The 25,121-nt window shown below is 40.8% G+C and overlaps 1 protein-coding gene across 8 annotated transcripts in view; it reads left to right on the top strand.

The window, feature by feature from the left end:
• The window catches only part of LOC137563493 (testis-specific gene 13 protein-like), a 235,827-nt gene that overhangs the window by 31,989 nt on the left and 178,717 nt on the right, over nucleotides 1-25,121 (top strand). Inside the window, exon 1 of one of the 8 annotated variants that reach the window (XM_068276009.1) lies at nucleotides 5,989-6,132. The exons of the other annotated variants lie outside the window; for them this stretch is intronic. The gene's annotated coding sequence lies outside the window, so the exon portion shown is untranslated. Of the gene's footprint in view, nucleotides 1-5,988; nucleotides 6,133-25,121 lie in introns of those variants that run through there. 8 annotated transcript variants of the gene reach the window in all.

The raw sequence follows: 25,121 nt of genomic DNA, 5'->3' as shown, positions 1-25,121 counted from the left end.
CTATAGCGTTGCGGAATCGCCGGCGAATCACCGCAGGAAAATCGCATGCGGGTGCGATTCCGCATGCGTTTTTTGCCGCGATTTCGCATGCGATTTCGCATAGGTTAGGGTGATGCGATTTTAACCATGTCACTGCCTGTGTGAATTAACATCGCGAAATCGCGGCAAAAAACGCATCAGGAAAACGCATGCGATTTCCCTATTAAATACATTGTGTGCGATTCGCCTGCATTCCACACGCAGGCGAATTCTGAGGACCCTACCCTGCAGATTTTTTTCTGCACAGAAAAACGTGCAGGAAAACGCACAATTGGAAACAGTCCCATCCACTTATACTGGCTGTGCGAATCCGCATGCGGGCAACGCATGCGGATTTGCGATAGTGGAAATGGGCCCTTAGAGGTTTTTCCACTTATGGACCAGAGCAATTTTCACTTGTCAGCGCTCCTCCCTTTCATCCGCCAATAACTTTATCACTACTTATCACAACGAAATGATCTATATCTTGTTTTTGTTTTTCACATTAAGTTTTCTTTGGCTGGTAAATTTTTGCTAAGAATAACTTTTTTCTAAATGCATTCTAATGGGAATAATACACAAAAAATGGGGGGGGGGGAAATCATTATTTCCCAGTTTTCGGCCATTATAGTTACATTCTAGCATAATTAAAACCCACATATTTTATTTGCTCATTTATCACGGTTATTACACCATTTAAATGATGTCCCTATCACAAGGTATGGTGACAATATTTTATTTATTGAATTACTTTAATTACTTTAGTTTCCATTTAAAAGTGGTTTCCATAGCCTGGTGGGCTGAAATGTGTACATCAAAGTACATCAATCCTCATAGGTTATACTGCATTACTGACATTCATCAATAGGTGGTACTACAAGTAAACCCTCTAATTATATACTCTTGTCCTAGTGCAGTGTTTCCCAAACCTTTCCACACAGCCCACAATCAGTTCATGCATTGCAGGTAATGCCACATATGCACAGGTGGGATAATTAGTGTCTTAGCTATTCCACATAGTCCAGACACTAATTACCTTACCTGTGCGTAGGTGAGGTTACCTGCACAACATGCACTGTTGGTGGGCAGCAAGGACAGGACTTTGAAACTATTGTGTACTAGTGAATGGAGGATTCTTGTAAATTTACTCAGGCCTGCTGCACTGTAGCAAGATAGGTTACACAACCTATTTATGCAGCTTGCTTTGTGCCAGTTAGATACATAATCATCAGTTTTATGATACATTTTGGTTAGGCAGGTTACTGAGGAAGCTTTTAGGCCCCGTTCACATCACAAACGCGGATGGCCATGCGTGCGGACCGCAACGCGTACGAACGCACACCATCCGCGTTTGTGTGCGTTGCGTGGCTGATCCCATCACTGAAAAGTGAATGGGACAGCCATGCGTTTTTACAAAAAATGCATGCAGCATGCGTTCCCGGACCGCACAGGTCCGGAACGCATGCAGTGTGAACATCAGACATTGCACTCTATGCAATGTCTGATGTCGTGCGTGTCGGCCACCTGCACGCGTTTCCAAAACGCGGCTGGAAACGCGTGCAGTGTGAACGGGGCCTTACTGTTCAACTCAAGGAAATTCCAACTGTTGCACATGTGTAGTATTATATCCTAGACATAAAATGTATGTAAGTGAGATTTTGCCAGATGATTTAGGCTGCTTTCACAGTGGGACGTTACAGGCGCACGTTAGAGCAGCCTGTAACGCACCCCCACCGCACAGCAATGAAAAATCAATGGGCTGTTCACAGTGCCCATGTTGCGTTACATTGTAACGCTTCACGTCAAGACAACGTACTGCATGCAGTACTTTATACGTGGCTAAGCCGCGTTAGACTGTTTGCACATGCTCAGTACGGGTGGGGTTTTTTTATTTTAGGGGTGGAGAGGAGGCAGGGAGAGGCCGCTACGTAGCCAGGCACATGGCTACTTGGCATTCACTGCACTTGCAGTGTTTACTCTTTGGAGCGGCCGCTGATTGGCTGGCGGGACCACGTGATGCGGAGAGCTCCGCTCACGTGGTCTCCGCAGCGCCTCCGATAGAGCAGGCGCACCAAGCCCCAGGCATGTATATTTTTTTATTTCATCCCATTTCAGGTACACTTTAAATGTCACATGAGGTAAACATTGAAGATGTAGAGAAATACTTGGTGGTGTCACCTCTGGGTACAGCTATAGCTGCATTTTATGAATGGGTTGTGTCCAGCTTGCACACTGCATCCTTCAGTTGTTGACCATTCTTCTTGGCAAAAATAACAAGAAGGTTTAATAGTGAACATTGCTGAACTGGACTGCAATTTTAAAGTCTTGCAAATGTAGCATGCGTGAACATGGTTGGATGTAAACAGGCTCTTATGGCTGGCTCATTTATGATTTCTGTCATGTTTTTGTGAACTTCTCTAACTCTGTAGTCACAGCAGTTTGTTTGTTTGTTTTCTACTCACATTTATTTCTCTTTTACTGTAGCACTGACGTTGGTAGGCTCTTTTCTCTAGAACAGATCTCATTTGTGCCAGAGTCTTTCCATCATTTAACAGCACATTTATCAGTTTTTTGAAGGAATATTTACGGTAATCTCAGTCATGACTGGTACTTGTCCATACATACACATACAGCCGTTAGGGATAATCACAGATATACAAATTGTTTTGAGTTTATGCAAATTTGTATGCAAATGTATGCAGCTTGAAAATGGACTAATCAATTTAAACCTGGGTTTAAATTGATTGGTCCATTTTCAAACTATACATTTGCATAATTTCAGAACAATTTGCAAGTCCTTGATCATCCCTAACGGCCATATGCAGTTAACTTATATTTAAAATAATTTTTCAGCACCTTGCAATGGAAAAAGTACCAAAAGTAGGTGAAAAAGTACTGTCACAATTATTTTGATTACTTGTTTGCTTGCTTGTGGTTTAAAAAGCATGTTATTGACAAGTCTAAATTTATCACCTAGGAGAAAACTCAGGAGAAAAAGTTAATTGCATATGGGCCATAGGCTCTTATGGCCCATTCACACTTAGAAACGCAAAACGCCGGTGATTTTTGCCGGCGTTTTGCGGGAGTGATTTTTCTGTGATTTAACGCGGAAAAATCACTGGGCTGTGGAGCGATTTCTCCGCAACCGCGCTTAGCGCTTCTATTGCACTGAAACGCGATCGCTGGGAAATAGCCTAAAAATGGTGCAGGCTACGGAATTGTGATTCGTGATTTTGGGTGATTTGCAGCAATTACCACAAATCGCCCAAGTAAGAACGGGCCCATAGACTTTTATTACGCTAGTGCTTTCAAAAGCGCTAGCGTTTGAGCGTTTTGCCGAAATCGCCAAGTGTGAATGGGCCCTTATAGTTTTTTTTCCTTGATGCTGTTAATTTTAGCTATGTGGGGCCAGATGCAATATACTTTCTCACCTGAGTTTTCTCTTTTTCTCCATCTTCTCTTAAAAATAACTTTTCATGACTTGGTAAAAAAAAGTAGTATTGAAATTATTATACTTGAGTATTTTCTTGCTTGCTGGTGGTTTAACTGGCATTTAATTGACAAGTTGTAAAAAATATCACCTGGGGAAAACCAAGCAGAAAAAGTTAATTGCATATGGTCCATTATGTCAAGACTCTGGAGTCTCCAGAGACATGTGGACTTGCCTTGGTGTCCTGTGACACGTTTAGTCACACAACTGGATTCTGAAGGCCAGTGGGCATATAAGACCTAAGATTTCACAGTAACCGATACAAACTCTTGGCAAAGGCTTTTCAGTTGTGTGCAGCCTTGAAAACTGCGGATTTTATTCCTATTTACACTAGATTGTAAAAATTGATAACACAAAATCACAATCAAATTTACTTGAATTACACATTGCTACACTACAAATTTCTATAAGGTGCAAGTTGGGAGTCCACTTATGCAGAGCACTATAGGACGTGTTGTTGCTGCATTCCTGTGTATGTAAATCCTTTTTGGCAAGTGAGACAATTCGCATTTATGCATTTTCTGTCATTTTAGTATTTTGCCTGTAGGCAGGGCTGTGCAACTGGCACATGAAACCTTTAATATTATATCTATATAGGGAATTTATTTTAAATATACTAATTATATATATCCTATATTGTCTGCGGGCACGCAACATGAAAGGCGTATTGTCAAAACAAGTGTGAGTCATCAAGCTTCTTTTTAGACTCCTAACCTGTTAGTTTGGGTCTGAAGGCTTTACATTCTGCACTGATGTCATTTTTTTCAAACTTTCTGTTACTGTATAGTTTAAAACAAAGGACAAAACTTAACCACTTGCCGACCGCGCACTCATAACACGCGTCGGCAAAGTGGCAGCTGCAGGACCAGCGACGCACATCTGCGTCGCCGGCTGCAGGCTAATTAATCAGGAAACAGCCCCTTGCGCGAGCTTCCTGTCAATTCACGGCGGGGGGCTCCGTGAATAGCCTGCGGGCCGCCGATCGCGGCTCGCAGGCTAAATGTAAACACAAGCGGAAATAATCCGCTTTGTTTACATTTGTACAACGCTGCTAACAGTAGCAGCGTTGTACTAGATCAGCGATCCCCGGCCAATCAGCGGCCGGGATTGCTGTCACATGACAGGCAGGAGCCTGTTAGAGGCTTCACAGGACAGATCCGTTCCTGTGCAGCCTCCGATCACCGGGGAAGGGAGGGAGGAGAGGGAGAGGGGGAATCCTGCGGTGGAGGGGGCTTTGAGGTGCCCCCCCGCCAGCCATACGCAGGCAGGAGCAATCAGACCCCCCCCCCCCCCCAGCACATCATCCCCCTAGTGGGGAAAAAAGAGGGGCGATCTGGTCGCTCTGCCTGGTGTTTGATCTATGCTGGGGCTGTAGAGCCCACCCAGCACAGATCAGCGCTGGTCCTTAAGGGGGGGTAAAGGCTGGGTCATCAAGTGGTTAAAAAAAATGTCCTTTATGGTAAAAATGGGAAGCTCGGTTTATATGCCAACTGTATACGATTACATTTATTTGTAGTGGGAATTAGTAAATAAAGTATAATCTTGTTATAGTAAACTCCAAGGGACCAAGAAAAGTGGTTTACTATATCAGAAGTTTACTATATCAGAAATTGTCCTAGAAATAGCCCAGCTGCAAAGGAGCAACTCTGTCCTCCAATTTGAGGTACAGTAGACGCACTTGCACTTTTGGTGGACTACAAGGTTAGGTATGCCTTAGGGCTGCATAGCCACGGTGGACAAATCATTAGTACAGTATCCAGGGCTCAATAAAAATTGCAGCCAACACTGGATAGCTTCCTGTGAGTGGCTCCGATACCTCCGTGGATGAGACTTGCAGCACGTGTCCTGCAAAACTTTCTGCTAACACTTGAGCCAATCATGACGCCTCTCTTCAAAATGCAGCCAATCATAAGCCACTCTCATCTGTAATGCGAGTCGCTCTCATACCACCACGGGCGGGACTTAGCACTCCCCTCTGTACATTTTAAAGTTTTGCAGCGAGTAGGCCAGCTCTGATCTGCACTACAAGTAAAAGTAGCCTGTACTGCGCTCCACACGCTACCAGGAGCGTCATCGCTAACAAGGGAAGTGATACCAGGGAGTGCGTACAATCCCGTGGGAGGACTGTGACGGGCATCAACTCACTTGCTACCAGCTTGAAGAGAGCAGCTGACCATGGGTTTCACACTAACATATGATGCATGCGCTGCCCACTACCCACGTAAGGACCAAAAAAAACATGCTTACTAGTACAGAAGTTTTATTATATCAAAGTTTACTATACCAGGTGTTGCTCCCATAAACTTGTAATTGAGATTGGCAGGGACCTGGAGAGATTGTTTATTATACCCAAATGTTTACTATATCAGAGTTTATTATAACGAGATTATACTGTATTTGCTTAAATGAGCTAAAATTCTTCTGATTCCAGCTTCAGAGAATGGGAGTTGAGAATGGGCTGTAGGCAGTACGGTTAAAGGCTTTGGAGCAGAGCACTCTGCTCACATCTCCAGGTTCATTATGAAATGGGATATCAGGCAAGTTCCAAGACAGAGAAGAGTGACATGATGTCTGAGAATGTTGATAGTATGACGATTTGCTTTCCCCAATGCTGGACCATGCAGGTACTTTCAGTCTGATTAGTCCTTATTGCTTTCATATTTTCTATATGCATTATTGTCCTAAATCCCTGGTCATTTTACCTCTTGTACCATGGCTGCAGTCACTTGGACTACTGTCACAAAACATCACTTACTTGGCCTCCTGTAACATGGCTGTGCACTTTGTCTCTTGAAACATAGCATCAATTTCTCGGTCTCCTGTAATATGGCGGTGGTTACTTATGCTAGGTACACATGATGATATTTTCTGGCAGATTTCTTGCCAGATCTTTTATTTCCAACATATCCAATCTGATTTCTGTTCAATTTTCCATAGAAGTAAATGGAAAATCGAACGGAAATCAGTTTGGACATGCTGGAAATAATCGTGTGTACTAGATTCCTGTAACCGTTCTATGGTTGATTAAGCTCCTGTTGCGTGACACCAAAAGTACATTGAGGCTAGCAGTATAACTAAATACAAATTCCACATCTCATTTAGGTTCAGAAATGGGTTGTAATTGCAGTGAACACTTTTACCAACTTAAAAAGAGACAACCCTGTCCTAGGTCGGATGGTTAGTAGTAGTTGTTAGTTACAACGTTGCTATTGCTTTATTTTTGTAATACACAGCTGTAATGGTTTACATTTCCTTAATTAACCACAAATGACAAAAAACACATTTCCTTGAGCATCTATAGTAAGGAGCAAAGCAGCAGACTTTAGAGAAATAGAAGAGTTGCAAGAAAAAAAGGTTGTCTACTCAGTTACAAAAAAAAAAAAAGAGTTCTCATCTTACAGGAGTTTTTGCCATTGCGTCATTCTCTAATTTGCCATTGACCTACTTTTGTCAGGGCAAAGAATAGTATTCCCAGAATTGAAATGCTTAAGCTACATGCAGCTTAACTAGGCATTCCATGTTCCAAAACAAATGCAAGAAGTTTAATATGTTTGCCTAGTTAGTATACAGGACAAATGGTCGGCAAGTCACTCTGTCAAGAAATCAATCTTGATGTACCTGAACGTCCACAACACATGGATAGCTTACATAGACATTGTTAGGGTGTAATATATTCCAAAATATCCAGAGGTTATCTAGCAAATAAAATATTTCCTCCAATAACTCTGAAGGTAAATTCTGTATTTTTAAATCCTGAGATGGAGTTCTGAGACCAGTCATTTCTTTAGCAGAGAGATAAGTACTTCTGCATTCTGCAGGGGAATTCAGCCTCTTTCCTGTACTTCTGGATAACTTTAACCTTTCAGCAACGCGTGAGCAGTGGGGCAGCCCCAGGACCGCTCCACGCCGATTGGTGTGAATGGTTCTGGGTGGAGATTGCAGGGTGCATCCCCGCTGGAATGGCGGAGCTCCGCTCGGAGATCGCCACTTGGAGACTGTTTATCACTGTACAGCGCTGCGATCTATGGCAGCACTGTACTGGGGACAGCTACGTGACACGGCTGTCCCCTCTAAAGACACAAAAGTGATCACCAGTCATAGGCTGATGCCCATGACAGCCGATCACAGTGATTGGCTGGCAGGGGGAGGAAGGGAGGGGATGCAGCAAAATAAAAAAAAAATATTTAAAAATAAAGGAAATAAATATTTATAAAGATAAAAAAAAACATCCTGGGTGCGATCATTGCCCACTAGCAGAGAGCTCTGTTGGTGGGCAGAAAAGGGGGGGTGGGAATCACTTGTGTGCCGAGTTGTGTGGCCCTGCTGCGTGGCCTTAAAGCTGCAGTAGCCTATTTAATAAAAAATGGCCTGGTCACTAGGGGTGTTTAACACCGGGGTCCTTAAGTGGTTAATTAAAACAAAAATCCGAAAGGGTCATTTGCATTAAAATGCATTTTTGCAAGTAACTGTTGTACACTGTTGATGGTCAGCTCAGGCACTTCCCTATCAATAGAATAGTCCTGTGTAATGGACAAATATTACGATCAGGCACGTAGTAGGGACTAGATTGTGAGCTCTTTATTTACTATGTAGAATTCACTGAAATCAAAATGTGGACAATACAATACATATGTTACCTAAGTAGAATAAGTATTTACCTACTTATATATGTGTTGTTTTTTTCCCTGGGGTAGTATGGCTGACCTTCATGCTTTAACATTTGTTAGACTTATTGAGATCCACTTTGGATTTTAGCTGGTTTACAAGAGAATCCTATCTATAAGGGTTTTCCTTTTCTGTTTGTTCAAACCCAAAGGTTCATACACGCGCTCTATTTTCAGGAATGACGGGTCCGTCGGACCCTCCCGCTGGGCGGGCGTACAGTACAGTCTGTCAGGCAGACTGATAAGGCCGTTTCTGAATGATCCGCTCAGCGGATCGTTGAGAAACAGCCTCATCAGTCTGCCTGACAGACTGTACACACGCTGTACTGTCGCTGGAATGCCCCCGCCCAGCGGGAGGGTCTGACGGACCCGTCATTCCTGAAAGTAGAGCGTGCGTACGAACCTCAAGACTAATGGAGCCATTGTAACAGATTGCCCAGTCCTGGTTAGCATTTGCTGTAGTAATACAGTGCATTATTTCTTGTCATTATTATATGCACATGAGAACAGGGTAATGATCTGGAATAACTTTTACCAACATATTTTCAGTGAATAGAATCAAACTGGAAAGGCCTGTTTTATATTTTTTGCTCAGCAAACTGAAGTATCACTTTTAAAGTAACAACAAAGTGTCTTAATTTTTTTGTCCATTCAGTCTTAAGGCTACCATAGATAAAGGCAGATGGTTTTAAAGGTTAATTAATTATACATAAAGCTTAGGCGTTGTTTGAAAGCTGCTTATTTCATAAGCCATGTGTAGAGATTAACAAGGTACGTATGTTGAATTTGATGTCATCTACTAGATCCACTACTGTCTTTCTACATAACTGCCCCAAAATAAAATACAGTAGAATCTCGTTATAGTAAACTCTGCTGTAGTAGACCTCTGGATATAGTAAACTCAGTCCTCAGGTCCCAGCAAATATGTCTGTATAAATATACAATGTATGAAGAATTCTGATATAGTAAACTACTTTTCCTGGTCCCTTGGAGTTTACTATAAAGGCATTCTGCTGTAGTATATTTTGTGTTTATTTTTGAGAAGCATTCTCTTAACCTCCTTAGCGGTCTGGACGAGCTCAGCTCGTCCATTACCGCCGGAGGGTGCCGCTCAGGCCCTGCTGGGCCGATTTGTTTCAAATAAAAAGCACACGCAGCCGGCACTTTGCCAGCCGCGTGTGCTACCTGATCGCCATCCGCCGCGCGCAGCGGCGAAAGAGGGTCCCCCCAGCCGCCCAAATTCAGCGCAGCCAGATCAAACAGTTCCGGCCAACGCTAAGGGCTAGATCGGAGGCGGAAGACGTCAGGACGTCGGCTGACGTCCATGACGTCACTCCGCTCGTCGCCATGGCGACGAGGAAAGCGAAACAAGGAAGGCTGCTCATTGCGGCCTTCCTTGTTACTTCTGATCGCCGGAGGCGTGCCCTCTAGTGGACTTTCAGTTGGCTGCATGTAATAGTTTTTTTTTTTTGTTAAAAAAAAACCCTCCCGCAGCCGCCCTGGCGATCTTAATAGAACGCCAGGGAGGTTAATTCCTCCCCAGGTGACACAATTTCAGAGAACCGGAAGTGAGGAAGATCTGGGAACAGATCACAAGAAAACCAGTCCACAAAGAGGTTAAGATTCGGATTAATGATCACAAAAGTGGCTTTCAATTTATGAAAAACTTGTCAGGCAGACAATCACCATTGGCAAGACATTTTCATGAGGCAGGCCATACTACCAGCCACATGGGTTGGTGCATTTTGAAGGTGGTTAAGATACTGAACATGGTGGCTATCTTGCCTTTTTACTTAGGAGAGAATCGTCGCAGATCGACATGCGGGGCAATTGCTGGAGACCGAATTATAGTGTTTAAAAGTAACTTCAGCTCCGTCTACTGATGACACCAAAGTTACTCCCTGTGCGCAGCTATAGCCGTATTTCCTATTACTGCTTATGGTGGCGCCGGCTGTGCCCAAGTCTCCTGCACTGGATTCCACGTGTTCGATTTTGTTTGAGGTGTTCCTTTTAATTGCATGTACCTACTTGTTTCCGTGTGCTACACAGATAGAGGGTGGCACTCAGAAACAGCCTTCTTCACCATTATCAACTTGTTCAAAAATACTCAATGTTTGCCTTCAGCTGACAGATGTGATGAAATAAAGCGTGAAAAATGTTTATAGGCTTATAAAGATACAGCAATATGGTATCTAGAAAACCGCTTCCATGTAGAAAAGTGCAGAGTGGTTTGTTTTAAAACTGGCTAAGACAAAAGGATGTAATGAATGGCAGACGTGTGTACAATGACGAGAACAACGTGTGCAGCAGTGCGTTGTGTGCTGCATGGGAGCAAGTGTTAAAGAAGCTACGTATTTAATAGGTAAATTTTACATTGTACGCTGCGAAGATGGGCACATAACCAATTGTAATGTGAAAAGAGCCTAAAATAAAACTATATAAATGTCAACTTATTAAAGTAAATTTGAAGTGAAAAAAGTAAGATACTTACCTATGAAGAGGGAAAACTCTGGTTACTATTGAGTCTTCCCTGTTCCCTCTCGATCCCGTTGTTCCAGCGCTGTCACCCCCACCCCCCAACTGGTCAAATATAGATAGCTCCGTGAGCCCGCTCATGCGCAGTACAGAGCTGCCGGTCTCCAGGAACACGTGGTAACACAAGTGCTCCCAAAGCCTTCCAAAGGCTGGTGGAAATGCCAAATTCGAATAGGACTGACTGCTGGATCCAAGGGAGGAAAGGGAATGCTCTTTAGGATCCATTAGGATCCATAGGTAAGTATCTGACTTTTTTTGTTTACTACAGATTTGCTTTAAAAATAAACAGAAATATTTTGTTTAGCGTGGTGCAGATCAGTACATTGCACTGCTACCCACCTTTCTGTGCACCGCCGCATTAGGTGTAATGAATGGAATCAGCACAATGGACAGCCATCTGAATAGTATAATGTTCACATGTCCTTAAAGGGAATCTGAAGTGAAAGTAAACGTATGATATAATGGATTGTGTGTGTAGTACAGCGAAGAAATAGAACATTAGTAGCACAGATGTGTTTCTCATATTGTTTCCAGTACAGGAAGAGTTAACGAGGATTTGCAGTGAAAATAAACTAATGAAAAAAAATGCTTAATTTTTACAATAATTATGTAAAAATGATTTAGTCAATGTTTGCCCATTGTAAAATCTTTTCTCTCCCTGATTTACAGTCTGTCATTTATCACATGGCGACATCTTTACTGCTGGCAGGTGATGTCTGTATAAAGAGATGATTCATTTTTGGCAGTTGAAAACCGCTGTTATTTCTCACAATGCAACAAGGGTCCCACAGTCTGATATCAGCGCCCTGGTGTTGACATCACACTGTGGGAGGGGTTACACCACAAAATCAGCCATACAGAGCCCTCTGATGATCCGTTTGAGAAAAGGTAAAGATTTCTTATGGGAAAGGGGGTACCAGCTACTGATTGGGATGAAGTTCAAGATGCTATTTTCTGAAGCACTTATACATAAAAAAAAAACAATGACAACTTACTTCAGAAAATTTAAGAGTGAACAGAGGCGCCAGCAGGATAAAAGGTTCTAAAGGGCTTAAAATCCCTCAGGAGGTGGTGGTGGACTCGCCTCCCCGAAGCAGACAAGATACCGTCAGTTTTATGACAACAGGTTTATTAATATACTCCAAAACAAACAGTGCAACGCGTTTCACGGGTATGTTCCCGCTTCCTCAGGCAATAAACAGATAGGAGTACACAGTATAGTCTCAAGATCACGAATAGCCCCTCTGACAGGGGCGCTATTCGTGACCTGCAGACTATATACTGTGTACTCCTATCTGTTTATTGCCTGAGGAAGCGGGAACATACCCTTGAAACGCATTGCACTCTTTGTTTTGGAGTATATTAATAAACCTGTTGTCATAAAACTGACGGTATCTTGTCTGCTTCAGGGAGGCGAGTACACCACCACCTCCTGAGGGATTTTAAGCCTTTTAGAACCTTTTATCCTGCTGGCGCCTCTGTTCACTCTTACATTATCAATATCCACCCCTGGTGGAGGGGTTGATCCCCATTTTTGCTTATCTACAGAGAGCGACTTTTAATCCTGAGTGAGGACAGGTCTAATCTCCTCACCTGCCTATACAGTGGTTACCTAGGCGGTAACCCACGTTTGAGAGTATATACATTATATACTTTTCATTTCCAACCCCTTGTTTTGCATACTACACTCTATTGGGCTCTCGGTATTTCTTTTGTCTTTATCGTTACTTCAGAAAAGTTCAAGTGGTCATTAGCTCTGCTCTGTTTCATAAATCATAAATGCAGAGTGTAGTTTGTAAATTGCAAATATTAGAAAATTATGCAATGTTATAAGGAAAAAAAAGAAGCTATATAACTGAAAATAAAAATATGGCACGCTTTGATTTGCTACTAATATTCTATTAATTATCCATACAACACATACAATTAATTATATCATAAGGGTTTTTTTTCGCTTCAGTGTCCCTTTAAGTAGGGATAATGAGTGAGATGCCAATATTTTTGTGTTCATGGAGGATTATGCACAGTTTTATGCAAGCAGCTTGAAAATGGACCAATCATGTCCCACATTTTTTTGCATAAAAAATTTAATATAATTCTACATTAACTTGGAAATATTTGCATCTCATTGATCATTCATATCCTTTAGATGACATAGAGTGCAATACAGATATAATCTGTGTGGAAAAGGCTGTCATGGCAGCTCTGCATACTTGGCTTATTAATTTGTGTGCACTTTATATAGAATGAGACACTTTTTTTTTTTTTTTTAGTTACAGATTGCCCAGCAAGCTCAGGGTGAACCTGAATTCCTAGCAGTTTTTAAGGGGCTAAAAAGGACCAAAACTCCTCCTTACTAAGAATGCTATGCAAAACAGAATTTTAAAAAGACAAAATTATTATTTTTTATTTGCAGTATATTGAGATATATATATATATATATATATATATATATAGATATAGATATAGATATAGATATCGATAGATAGATATAGATATATATATATATATATATATATATATATATATATATATATATATATATATAGATATATAGATATGTAGATATGTATATATGTGTATATATATATATATATATATATATATATATATATATATATATATATATATATATATATATATATATATATATATATATATATGTGTATATGTATGTATATGCATATATTGTTTATTTGATGTGTCCCTTATTCCAATTGCATTTTTAGTTTCAGCTTCTCACGATCTCTTCATTTTGCACTTATCTTTATCTGATTTGTTACCCGGCACGCAGTGCATTTTGTTTCCTGTTTTCTGAGTTTCTTAGAAAAGTTGTGTGTGTGAAGTGGTTTGGGGTTTTTTCTTAAGCATTAAACAGTAAATGCAATGTTTTGTCAAAGCTTACACATGCCTAACAAAAACAAAAGAGCATTATTATTCACTGACGTTATGGACTCAAGTGCGTAAAATGCACAGCATTTGCTATGACAGAATATCATCTTCACCTAGTAAACCTGTCACTTCTCTAACATACTAAAGCTGACATAAGCCTTTAAAAGCAAACATGGAGAGCTGTCTAAATGTGCTTGAATTTACATCCCTAAGCACCTCATTCGAAACCTGGTTGATCAGTATTCAGGAATCAAGAGTAGAAACAAAAGCTGGACCTCAGGTTTGCCAGTTTTCAATGCATTCTTTTTTACTGGCCAAAAAGTCTGTAGCGTTGTATGAAGTGATGTGGATGGACAGTGCTGGGCATCATCCTTTTCTGAAAGCAACACTTTGATACTGAGTTCTGTAAAGTCAGGTGTATATAGAAGGTACAGTATTGCTCAACACTGAGTGAATCATTTGTATTTTTGATTATTTTTTGAATAAATATCTTTTTTCTTTGAATGTCTTACAGAATGTAAGGCCCCGTTCACACTGCACGCGTTTCCAGCCGCGTTTTGGAAACGCGTGCAGGTAGCCGACACGCACGACATCAGACATTGCATAGAGTGCGATGTCTGATGTTCACACTGCATGCGTTCCGGACCTGTGCCGTCCGGGAACGCATGCTGCACGCATTTTTTGTAAAAACGCGTGGCTGTCCCATTCACTTTTCAGTGATGGGATCAGCCACGCAACGCATACGAACGCGGATGGCGTGCGTTCGTACGCGTTGCGGTCCGCATGCGTTGCGTTCTGCAGTCTGAACGGGGCCTTAATCTGTAGTTTGGGTTAAATGTTAGATACTAACCTCAGTTCTTAAAGGCCCCTGGATGGTCCAGAGGCTTCACAAACCTCATCGATTCCAGCATAAGATCCATTTTTATCTTCTGATCATGCTCCCAGCAGTCCTGACTGATGGCATGCTACACGAGTAAGGTCTGCACATACGCTCGTCCATGTCAGATGCAAGAAAGCTGCTTGACCAGCCTTTGTCCAATAGTGTTATGGAGCCCATACATGGTACAATGTTTTCATTTTTTTCAATTAGATAATTTTGTTTGATTATCCTGTTAGATCGAATATAAAGATTTTTCCAACATTTACGATTTTTACCGAAAATTTTTATCTAAGAAGCTTAGATTATATAACAGAGATAATACAGCCACTTTGCAACTAGGAAAGGCTGCAGTAAGACAGACCACATTCGAACAGGTAAAAAAACTTATAGGATACAAAAAATAAGGCTGAAAATTTTGTTAGTCTCTTTAAGCCTTGTGTATGCCCAGCAACAGCATTCCGTTAGAATGGAAATTAAATGGAGAGTGTATTGGAGACTTGATTTGCTTGTATTTCTTCTTGCAAATCGGAACTCGGAGCAGATGTTTTTATTTTTTTTTGCTTATCTTTTGAAAGTAGTTTTTAAGTAGTTTTTCATATTTTTGCTGAGTTCTGTTTTAATGAAACTTTGTTTCCTCATTCCTTTTACAGTCTGTAACAGTTTTGTTTGACCAAGGCTGCCTGGTGTATTCATAAAAATATGGCATATGCAAAACACCTATTAAGTCATTACATAATGTTACATGCCTCACAAGTCCTCCTCAAAGATCCTTTGTTCTCTATTTTGTTTTTCCGGAATTGACGTTACTGTCGGAATATTTTCTGTTTGCAAACGCCCCACTATAATGAAACTCCTTACGTGCAAAGCTGTTGTTTTGGACATGCAAAAACACATTTAACAGAAACCCAATTAAAGCGATGAACTTTATAAAAAATAAAAAAAAAAAGACTAAAGTAGACAATTCTTTGGATTGTGCCTGCTTGGAAAAGAGACCTAGCATTTGTTTAGTTTTTTTTTAAATTAGGCAAATGATCTTAATAAATAAGGCAGTATATAGCAGTAATGTTCTAATGACACTTAAAGTGGATCTGAGATGAACTTTTACACATTGCATAATTGTGTTCCTTTCCTATTGTTTATAGGGCATTCCTCAAGCCAAATACTTTTTTTGTTTTAATACTCTAATTCCCTATAAACTAAACAAACCACGCCCACAGGTTTTCAGAGAGCCAAGGCACTTTCAGACAGTAGCAAGGGCTCATGGGGGCTCAGTCTGGGCAGGAGGAGGGGGAGGTATTACTAGCCACAGATTTCAGAGGAGGAGGGGGGATAAGGTTTTTTTTGCTCAAGATGCACATAAGCCTGCCTCTGTGTAATGTTTACAAACATGGCTGCTGTCGTATCATAGGAAATAAATAATCATATTCTATTAAAGCTGTTTGCAGCTAGATATGCTGTGTAAACTATCTAAACTTTACATAAGATATATAGACAAGTTACTTGTTATACTTAGTTTTTCATCTCGGATCCGCTTTAATAGGATAAGTGCAATTTTGATCTTAGTGGGCAGCATAGTGAATTAGGTGGTTAGTGACCTCAGGCTGCAGCACTACAGTTTTAGGTTCAAGTCTCAGCCAGGATATTCTGTGTATGGCATTTATATGTTGTTTGTATAGGCATACTGGCAGGTTAATTGACTAATCTTGAAATTGGCCAAAAGCCTTGTATACGCCATAGCTATGGCATGTCTGTGCACTGTTTGTTCTCCATAATGTTGTTTTAACTTTAACAACAATAGGCAGCGATAATTGTGTGTATGAGTTCTTAGACTGTTGTCGATTGCATGTCCTGCTGAGGAACAGAAGATAATGTGACTCGTTTTTTGCTTATAAAGTTCATTATATAAAAGCATTATGTGATTTAAAGGGAAGGTCCAAGCAAAAAAAAAAAATGAGATTCACCTACCTGGGGCTTCTACCAGCCCCATGCAGCCATCCTGTGCCCTCGTAGTCACTCACTGCTGCTCCAGTCCTCCGCTGGCAGCTTTCTGACCTCGGAGGTCAGGGCCAAATTGCGTACATTTTTACACATTCCCGCTAGTGCAGGAACATTAACACATACATTTTTACGCGTTAGTGGTGAAACGCGTAAATTTTTGTTCCTGCACTAGCTGGAATGCGTAAAAATGTATGCAATGTGGCCCTGACCTCCGAGGTCAGAAAGCTGCCAGCGGGGGACTGGAGCAGCAGTGAGTGACTACAAGGGCACAGGATGGCTACATGGGGCTGGTAGAAGCCCCAGGTAAGTGAATCTCATTTTTTTTTTTTTTGCTTGAACCTTCCCTTTAAAGAAAGTGTACAGTTTTCAAATATGATCTTTCATTTTCTTTTCTGATACTGGATAATAAGCCATCACCTAGAATTTCTTTTTTGATGTCTGTCAGATAGCTCAGTTTGCAGAAGATGCAATGCAGTTTGAAGGGTATGCAGATAATAGAATAAACCACTATTTAATTGGCAGATTGCTGCCCTTTGGGTATGGCACAAGTCAGGTGTTTGGGTGCAATAAGCTAGGAGAAGGTGAATTGTAGAGATGTCGCGAACCTCCGATTTTAGGTTCGCGAACCTCCGCGAAAGGTTCGGTTCGCGAACCGCAATAGACTTCAATGGGGAGGCGAACTTTGAAAATTTTTAAATCTTCTACCGGCTGTAAAAATGATAGAAAACATGTTTCAAGAGCTCTAATACCTGGAGGCACACCTGATTGAGTGAAATACACATCACTGCTGGAGGACCCGCCCTCCTTCCCTCCTCCAAGCAAGGTCCTTATACCATTTGACTCAGTACACTAATTAGTTATGGGACAGCTGCTACACACTCTGCTAGGGAGATTTTAATTAGCCTCTTGTGGGTCTCCTCCCACCTACCCTTCTACCCTTCTACCTATTCCCTCCTCCCTCCTACCGGAGGGAGGAGGGTCTCATCTGCCAGGGAATTATACTATTTCAAAAACCAGTTTACATCATACCATGGCCGGGAATCGAACCCAGATCTCACTGTGTGGTGGGCAAGCACACTAACCACTGTACCACAACAGTAGTAACTGAAGCTGGCCTAAAATTTACCATGTATGCTCAATGCAATAGAAACATTAGGTTGCTTAAAGGGAACCTTAACTGAGAGTGATATGGATGTTTCCTGTAAACAATACCAGTTGCCTGGCAGTCCAGCTGATCTTTGTGACTGCAATAGTGGCTGAATCACACCCTGAAAGAAGCATGCAGCTAATCCAGTCTGACTTCAGTCAGAGCACCTGATCTGCATGCTTGTTCAGGGGCTGTGGCTAAAAGTATTAGAGACACAGGATCAGCAGGCAATTCAGGCAACTGGTATTATTTTAAAAGGAAAAACCCATATCCTTCTCAGTTTAGGTTCCCTTTAAGGATTTGTAGCATAAAAGCCAACTCACATTGGCTGGGATTTGAACCTGGGTCTCACTGTGTGGTGGGCAAGCACACTAACCACTGTACCACAACAGTAGTAACTGAAGCTGGCCTAAAATGTACCATTTATGCTCAACACAAGAACAAAAGTAGACAAGACAAATAACATTTATATCACACTTTTCTCCTGACGGACTCAAAGCACCAGAGCTGCAGCCACTAGGGCATGCTCTATAGACAGTAGCAGTGTTAGGAAGACTTGCCTAAGGTCTCCTACCGAATAGGTGCTGGCTTACTGAACAGACAGAGCTGATATTTGAACTCTGGTCTCCTGTGTCAGAGGCAGAGCCCTTAACCATTACACCTTGCAGCCACTGCTTACGGATATGTAGCCAGACATGGCCTTGTCTTTTTTGTTCAACAGTTGTCTAAAGAGAACCCCAGATAGCCAGGTAGATTCATCTCTCTGGGAATGTGGAGGGAAACTAGAGTGTCCCGGAGGAAACCCACGCAGACACAGGAAAAATATACAAACTCCATGCAGACAGTGCCCTGCCTGGAATTTGAACCAGGGACCCAGCACTTCAAGGCGAGAGTGCTATCCACTACGTCACCATGCTGTCCTCCCCAGTGTGACCTGCAGAGTATAAGCACAGCTGAGGGAAGTCACACCGACCTATTTACTTAGCGTGCTCCCTCGTGTGTTCTCCTTTTTCGCCTGGTGCCCATACTCCGTGACCCAGCATAAGCATGCACGTGACGATGGGGCATCGGGAGGTGATGGAAGCAGCAAGGAAGAGTGTGTCTGCAGGAGAGGTGAGTGTGAGTTTGCTTTGCTGCATTAATACTCTACAGGGGCTCTGGGGATAGCAGTATTAAGTTAGCCACTAACAGTACAATTTTCAACAAAGGATCGCCTGAGCAATCAGTAAATGCAATCAAATTGCAATTAAGTTGATTAGAAAAATGTTATTTTATCATTGGTTATGATGGATAGGAAGTACAGATTGGTTAATTGATGGTGAAATAATCTATGTATTACAACATTTTATTTCCGATCGCATTTATCAAAATGCTCGGCGATCCTTATTTGAAAATTGTACCCTAATGCTGGGAATACACCATGCGTTTTTCCATCAAATAGATGTTCGATAGATAATTTCCTACATGTCCGATCTTATGTTCAATCGTTTTACCCACTTGATTTATCATAGAAGTGAATGGAGAGAAAAAAAAAAAAAAAAAAAAAAAAAAAGCAGAAGATAAGAGAATCAAGCGGCAAAATCGATTGAGCGGAGAAACGGGCGGAAAAAATGCATTAGTGGACACTTTTAACAAGGGGAACACCTGAGGGAGCGGCAATAATTGATTTTTATTAGAATGGATTACAGTGGATTAGCTTTTCCTCTATCGGGGATATCAATATCCTACTCAAGATAGGCATTCTCAAGAGAAAAACTTGCAAGGTCATTGAATAGATATTCTGAAACTTAGGGCATGTGTGGAATGTTCCTTTATCTGTACACCCTCTAAAACATTGGCCTCCATGTGCTGGGGAGTAATATGAGAGGGTAACCGGGGGTCATGTAGATGCTGGGACGTAATCTTAATTAGGTTTCTGAAAGGTAAGTAGAAAAAAAAATTATTTAAATTTAATCTAGTCAAAAAACCATTGCTAATTTAGAGACCATGACCACTGTTAAATCTAATGTGATAGATTAGTGTTTTGTAGAGTCCAGCGTTTAGCATTGAAAGCAGATCATCAGCATAATACTAAGATATGTATAATTGTATAATTTTTAGGATGAAGCTAGCAGCTAATTTCATATTACTTTTCAGTACAAATTTAATGTAATAACTTGCACACTAGTGACTTATCCTAAAGAACAGTGTAGTCATTTGGCAAAACATTTCATGGTCACTGATTCAGCTGTATACAAATCCTGTACGGCATGATACAATTTTTTAAATTCTCACTAGGTGGAAACCAAGCGCTCTATTTATAGCATGATTTTTTTTTTATTTTTTTTTTTTTTTTTGGAATATCCTTCTGGATTGTGCAAGCATATCTCAAATCTATTTAACAGCTTATTAGAGAATACCTATAAAGTGTGCTGTTAAGGTAGTGAACATGAATAACATACAGACTTCCATTCCCACAGTGGTTATAAATATAAGGCTTCAGTCTGCCACATGTAGTCACCGTATCTATATAATTTTTTTTCTCCTATATCTCGCTAGTGGTTCATCACACCATAGACATGTTCAAAAATAGAAAGCATGAGGTGATAGAAAACACTCTATTCACCTGTTCCCTAAACATTCTATAGCTTCCGAATAAGTGGAAACCAGTAGGGGACTCTAAAGACACGTGGGAATATTAGTGACAGAGGGGTACACTGGAGGCATGGAGGAAGTACAGGGGACAGAGATGGCACAGTGTTTTGACTTAAATGCTGACATCAAACTAACAAACGTTGATTTGGTAATACCTTTAATGAATAAATACATGGTTTATTGCAAAATTTTGTAGGGCTCTGAACCAGTTCTCTATAACTCCTGAAGAAGAAACGTAATGTTTTGAAGCTTGCAATAAACAGTGTAGTCGTTAAAGATATCAACACTTTGAAATGCATTTTGCAAAATCGGTCTGAAAGTTATCAGTTGGGTATTTTGGGGGTCAATAGATCCATGAAAATGAACAAATGTACTAGAAAAATTGACCTGTGTATGGAAACCATAGTTCACCATCCTAAATAATACTCAGCTATTAAGGTACCCAGAGACTTTCAGAAATATAAAAAGCACCTTCAGCAGGCCTGCCAACTGCAGACAGGCCTATATATATATATATATATATATATATATATATATATATATATATATATATATATATATATATATATATATATATATATATATATATATATATATATATATATATATATATATATATATATATATATATATATATATATATATATATATATATATATATATATATATATATATATTTTATGGAAACCCTGATCCAGCCAAAACAATCACTTGCAAATTAGTTTAGCTTACAGTTGGCGTTGCAGCAAGAAACTAGTTTTGGTGTTCGAATTTGCGAGATTTAGTTCAGAAATCTGAATTCTCCCGCCCGCCACACTTCACTCTGCTTCATGTGGCTCCAATGCTCTCTTCTCCCTGTCCACTGCTTCAGGTGCTGAAGTGTGTTGTGCTAGAGAATTTGGGTTCCCGAATTTGAACACCAACACTGCCAGCAGCAGTTAAGGACAATTGTCTTGGTTAAACTGCTTTTGCTGGTCAGTGGGGAGGGCAGGAGTAAAAAGTAGCAGGATAATAGTATTAGACTAAGAAATCGGAGCAATTTGGGGTACCAGGAGTCGGAGTCGGTGGTTTTATAAACTGAGGAGTCTGAGTTGGATCATTTTTGTACCTTGATGATACCCTTTCTCTGCAAGAGTAATGAAACGCATGAAAGCACTGCATAGTGTTTGTCCAAGCAGATTGCTACCTGTCCAGATTATGTAAGATGCAGAAGACTGGTGATGTCTTTACAGATAGCAGTCTGTAAGATTTTAATTACTAATGATCAGCTGTAGCTGTGAAAAAGTCTGTCTGTATGAGGTCTCTGTGACCCTTTTTCAGCAAGAAAACTAAAGCTAAAAATTGGACAATATAAAGAGGATTCACCTCTGAAAAGAAAAACTGTATTTATTGTCAGGAAATGTTATTATAAATCATGTCTACCCAATGCTTGCCAGTAAATAGACAGACTGACTCTGAACAAGACTGGTCAGTCAGTGGGTGCAATAGCATTCTGGCAGCATATGGCTGGTCAGAACAGCCTTTGGGCACATGTGTATTTGAAAAACAAATACATTTGCAAATCTGAGTATGATACAGGATTAATTAGATAACATAATATGCACCAGATGTATTCAAAATTCCACAATTTCCTTACAGCCATTTAGATGTAGGGAACCTACACTCCTAAAGTTATTTACAGCTATCTATTTTATCTAATTTCATGGCGATATTTAGACCAAATATTTAAACAATTCTTCATAATTTCTGTGGTGTTCCCTGAAATAATTAATTTACCTGCTTTAATCACCACTCCTTTTTGTGATAATTCGTAGTAAAAAAGGGGAGCAAACAGTCGCGCACTAGTGGATGGAGCAGCCTGGGTGTACTCAGGGTCAGTCCTCAACCCCTAAAGAAAAGTAATACAATTTGTGGTAGGAGCACCTGGCGCTCAGAATGGTAAGCCAAAGTGATAAAAATGTAGACAGTCACAATATTTGATCAGCCGAGCATCAAATGCGGGGAAGCACTGTAGGGGCGGCAACGCCTCTCTCAACCCACAGTGAATTGCCCGTCTTACACAAGTCTCGTAACAGTACCTCTAGACTGGATCAAATACCCCAACCGAGGATGGTGCCTTTTCCTCCTATGGTGTAATCCGTTCCGGAATATGGAGGAAAGAGAAGGTTCTCAATAGCGCAGCTGGGCTCAGAGCTCGCGCGGAGGTACTCCGTCCTTTCCTCTCCACATCCGCCGGTAGTGACGTCACCCTCTGCGTTTCACCGCTCTCCAACCAAGTGTCGGCTTACTTCCTGGATAAGGGCATACAGAGGGGACAAAACTAATTGTGCAGACTGCGCTGAGTGTTGGTAACGCTGCGCATAAGAATGCACTTACAGGACGGATTCTTGATTTTATTGCATATAAAAATTGTGTATCCCGATCCGGATTTCGGCCTCACGCCTTCATCAGGGGATACTTTGTACAAACTGAGCAAGATTTATATAGATGTACACAATTGAATGGATCCTCCTCCCACCACTCCCATTAATTAGCCGACAATACAGGAGGCAGGAAGGGACAATTGTGTGTCCTAGAATTACAATATATGTACAATCAAATAAATACGGATGATTCTACTATATCACAGAAGCTATGATAATTCATAAAACATATTAAACATATTCAGCAGACTAAAACATATAAAAGCTAATCATAAAACTAATTATTCATCTCGAATAAAACAATTAAGATCAATATGGGCATTTAAACCCCCTGGTCTAAGTGTATCTAACTGATAGATCCATCGTGTCTCTAATTGGGATAACGTTTTGATAGTATTTCCACCCCTCCAATTAGGTTTTACACAATCAATTGCAAAGCATCTTATGCCATCAGGGGACTTATTATGACACTCAGCAAAATGCTCCGGAATACTATGTGACTTATCATCAGGATGTTGGATATTATAAATGTGTTCCGAAAAACGTTTCTTGGTCATTCTGCCCGTGCGGCCCACATATTGCAGACCGCACGGACAGATGACCAAATATACTACATATTTGGTAGTGCAAGTGAGAAAATGGTGAATTTTGAACTCCTTCCCATTCACCCGAGAATTAAAAGTTTTTGTGACTCTCCCCCCAAATTCACAAATTTTGCAAAGATGGCTCTTTTTACATGGAAAAAAGCCCTTTAAATTGGGGAACATGTAGGGCCTCTGTATGGAAATGAAATTTTTTACCAATCTACTACTCATGTTGGGTGGCCTTCTAAAAATTATATGGGGTTTTTTGGGGAGATTGGGGCCCAGGACCGGGTCTTGTTTCAGAATACCCCAATTTTTCTCCATAACGTGTCTAATGTGATGATGGTCCTTTGAAAAGGTGGTAATAAAGGAAAACTCATTTTTGGAGTTGTCTCTGGCCTGTGAGGGCTTTTTCAATAATCTGGCTGGACGTCCTTCCTGTAGGACTTTTTCTCTGTCCCTACGTACACTGTTCGCGTCATATCCCTTAGATAAAAAACGTTCTTCTATAATGTGAGATTGCTCCCAATAGTCGGACTCAAAGGAGCAATTTCTCATGACTCTGCAAAATTGTCCTCTAGGGGCATTGCTGAGCCATGGACGGTAATGACAGCTGTCATACCTGATGTAAGAATTGCGGTCTGTTCCCTTAAAGAAACATTTTGTTCTCCACAATCCCTCTACTAAAAATATACTAAGATCTAAAAAATTTGCGAATGTAAAACTGTATGACACTTCAAATTGCAGGTTCCATTGATTGTTGTTTATATGGGAGATAAACGAGAGTAGCGACTCCTCGCCTCCATCCCAAAAAAACAAGCAATCATCAATGAACCTCTTCCAAGATATCAATGGTCCCCCCCTATAACTCCCCAAATGTTGTTCTTCCCATGCTGACATGTATAAATTAGCTACACTAGGAGCATGTTTTGCTCCCATAGCTACTCCCCGCTGTTGATTATAGAACCGATGTTCAAACCAAAAATAATTCTTGGTGAACGAAAACGTGCATAATCTTTTCAAAAATTCTATCTGGGGTGTCAATAAGTTTCCCCCGCTCTCCAAGTAATTCCCAATGACTTCTAATGATCTCTCTTGAGGTATACATGTATACAGTGACTTCACGTCTGCAGTACAGATGTAAACCGGATGGTCCATCCCTTGGACCATCCGGTTGACCTCATGAATGTGCAAAATAGCATCAAGGGTATCCTTTAAAAAAGCCGGGGTGGTTGTGACCAGGGGCTGGAGAAATTGGTCAAGATACTCCCCCACCCGGTAGGTTACCGAGTGAATACCTGATACAATAGGTCTACCGGGTGGGGCTTCCTGATCTTTGTGTAGCTTGGGGAGCACGTATATGACCGGTCTCCTAGGATATTTGATATTCAAGTAATCAAATTCCTTTTGGGTCAAAATATCATGTTCCAGACCATCTTTCAATAGAACCTCTAGTTCCTCTCTATATTTGATAGTAGGGTCCCCCTTTAGAGGTCTGTAGGTCTCAATGTCATTCAGTTGTTGTTGAATCTCATGAATATACGCATCTTTCTCCCAAACAACAATGCCTCCCCCTTTATCAGCTGCCTTTACAACACGTTTCATCTTTACTCATCTCCCGTAACAGCAATTGTTCTTTCCTAGTAAAATTGGATTTGACATGGCGATTACTTTCAGTGTTGATATCATCCAATTCCTCCAAAACGACTTTTTTGAATATATCCACGTGTTTGTTATTTAAAAGATAAGGATTGAACAGGGATGGCTTTTTAAGATTGGTGTGTTGGTACATAGGAGGGGATTGGCTGGTGCGCAATGGGGCGGTTTGTTGTAAAAAACTTTTTTTTAATATTGAT

Source organism: Hyperolius riggenbachi, chromosome 3 (genome assembly GCF_040937935.1).
Source record: "Hyperolius riggenbachi isolate aHypRig1 chromosome 3, aHypRig1.pri, whole genome shotgun sequence".
Lineage (NCBI taxonomy): Eukaryota > Metazoa > Chordata > Amphibia > Anura > Hyperoliidae > Hyperolius > Hyperolius riggenbachi.
This window is presented reverse-complemented; position numbering and strand designations above follow the sequence as displayed.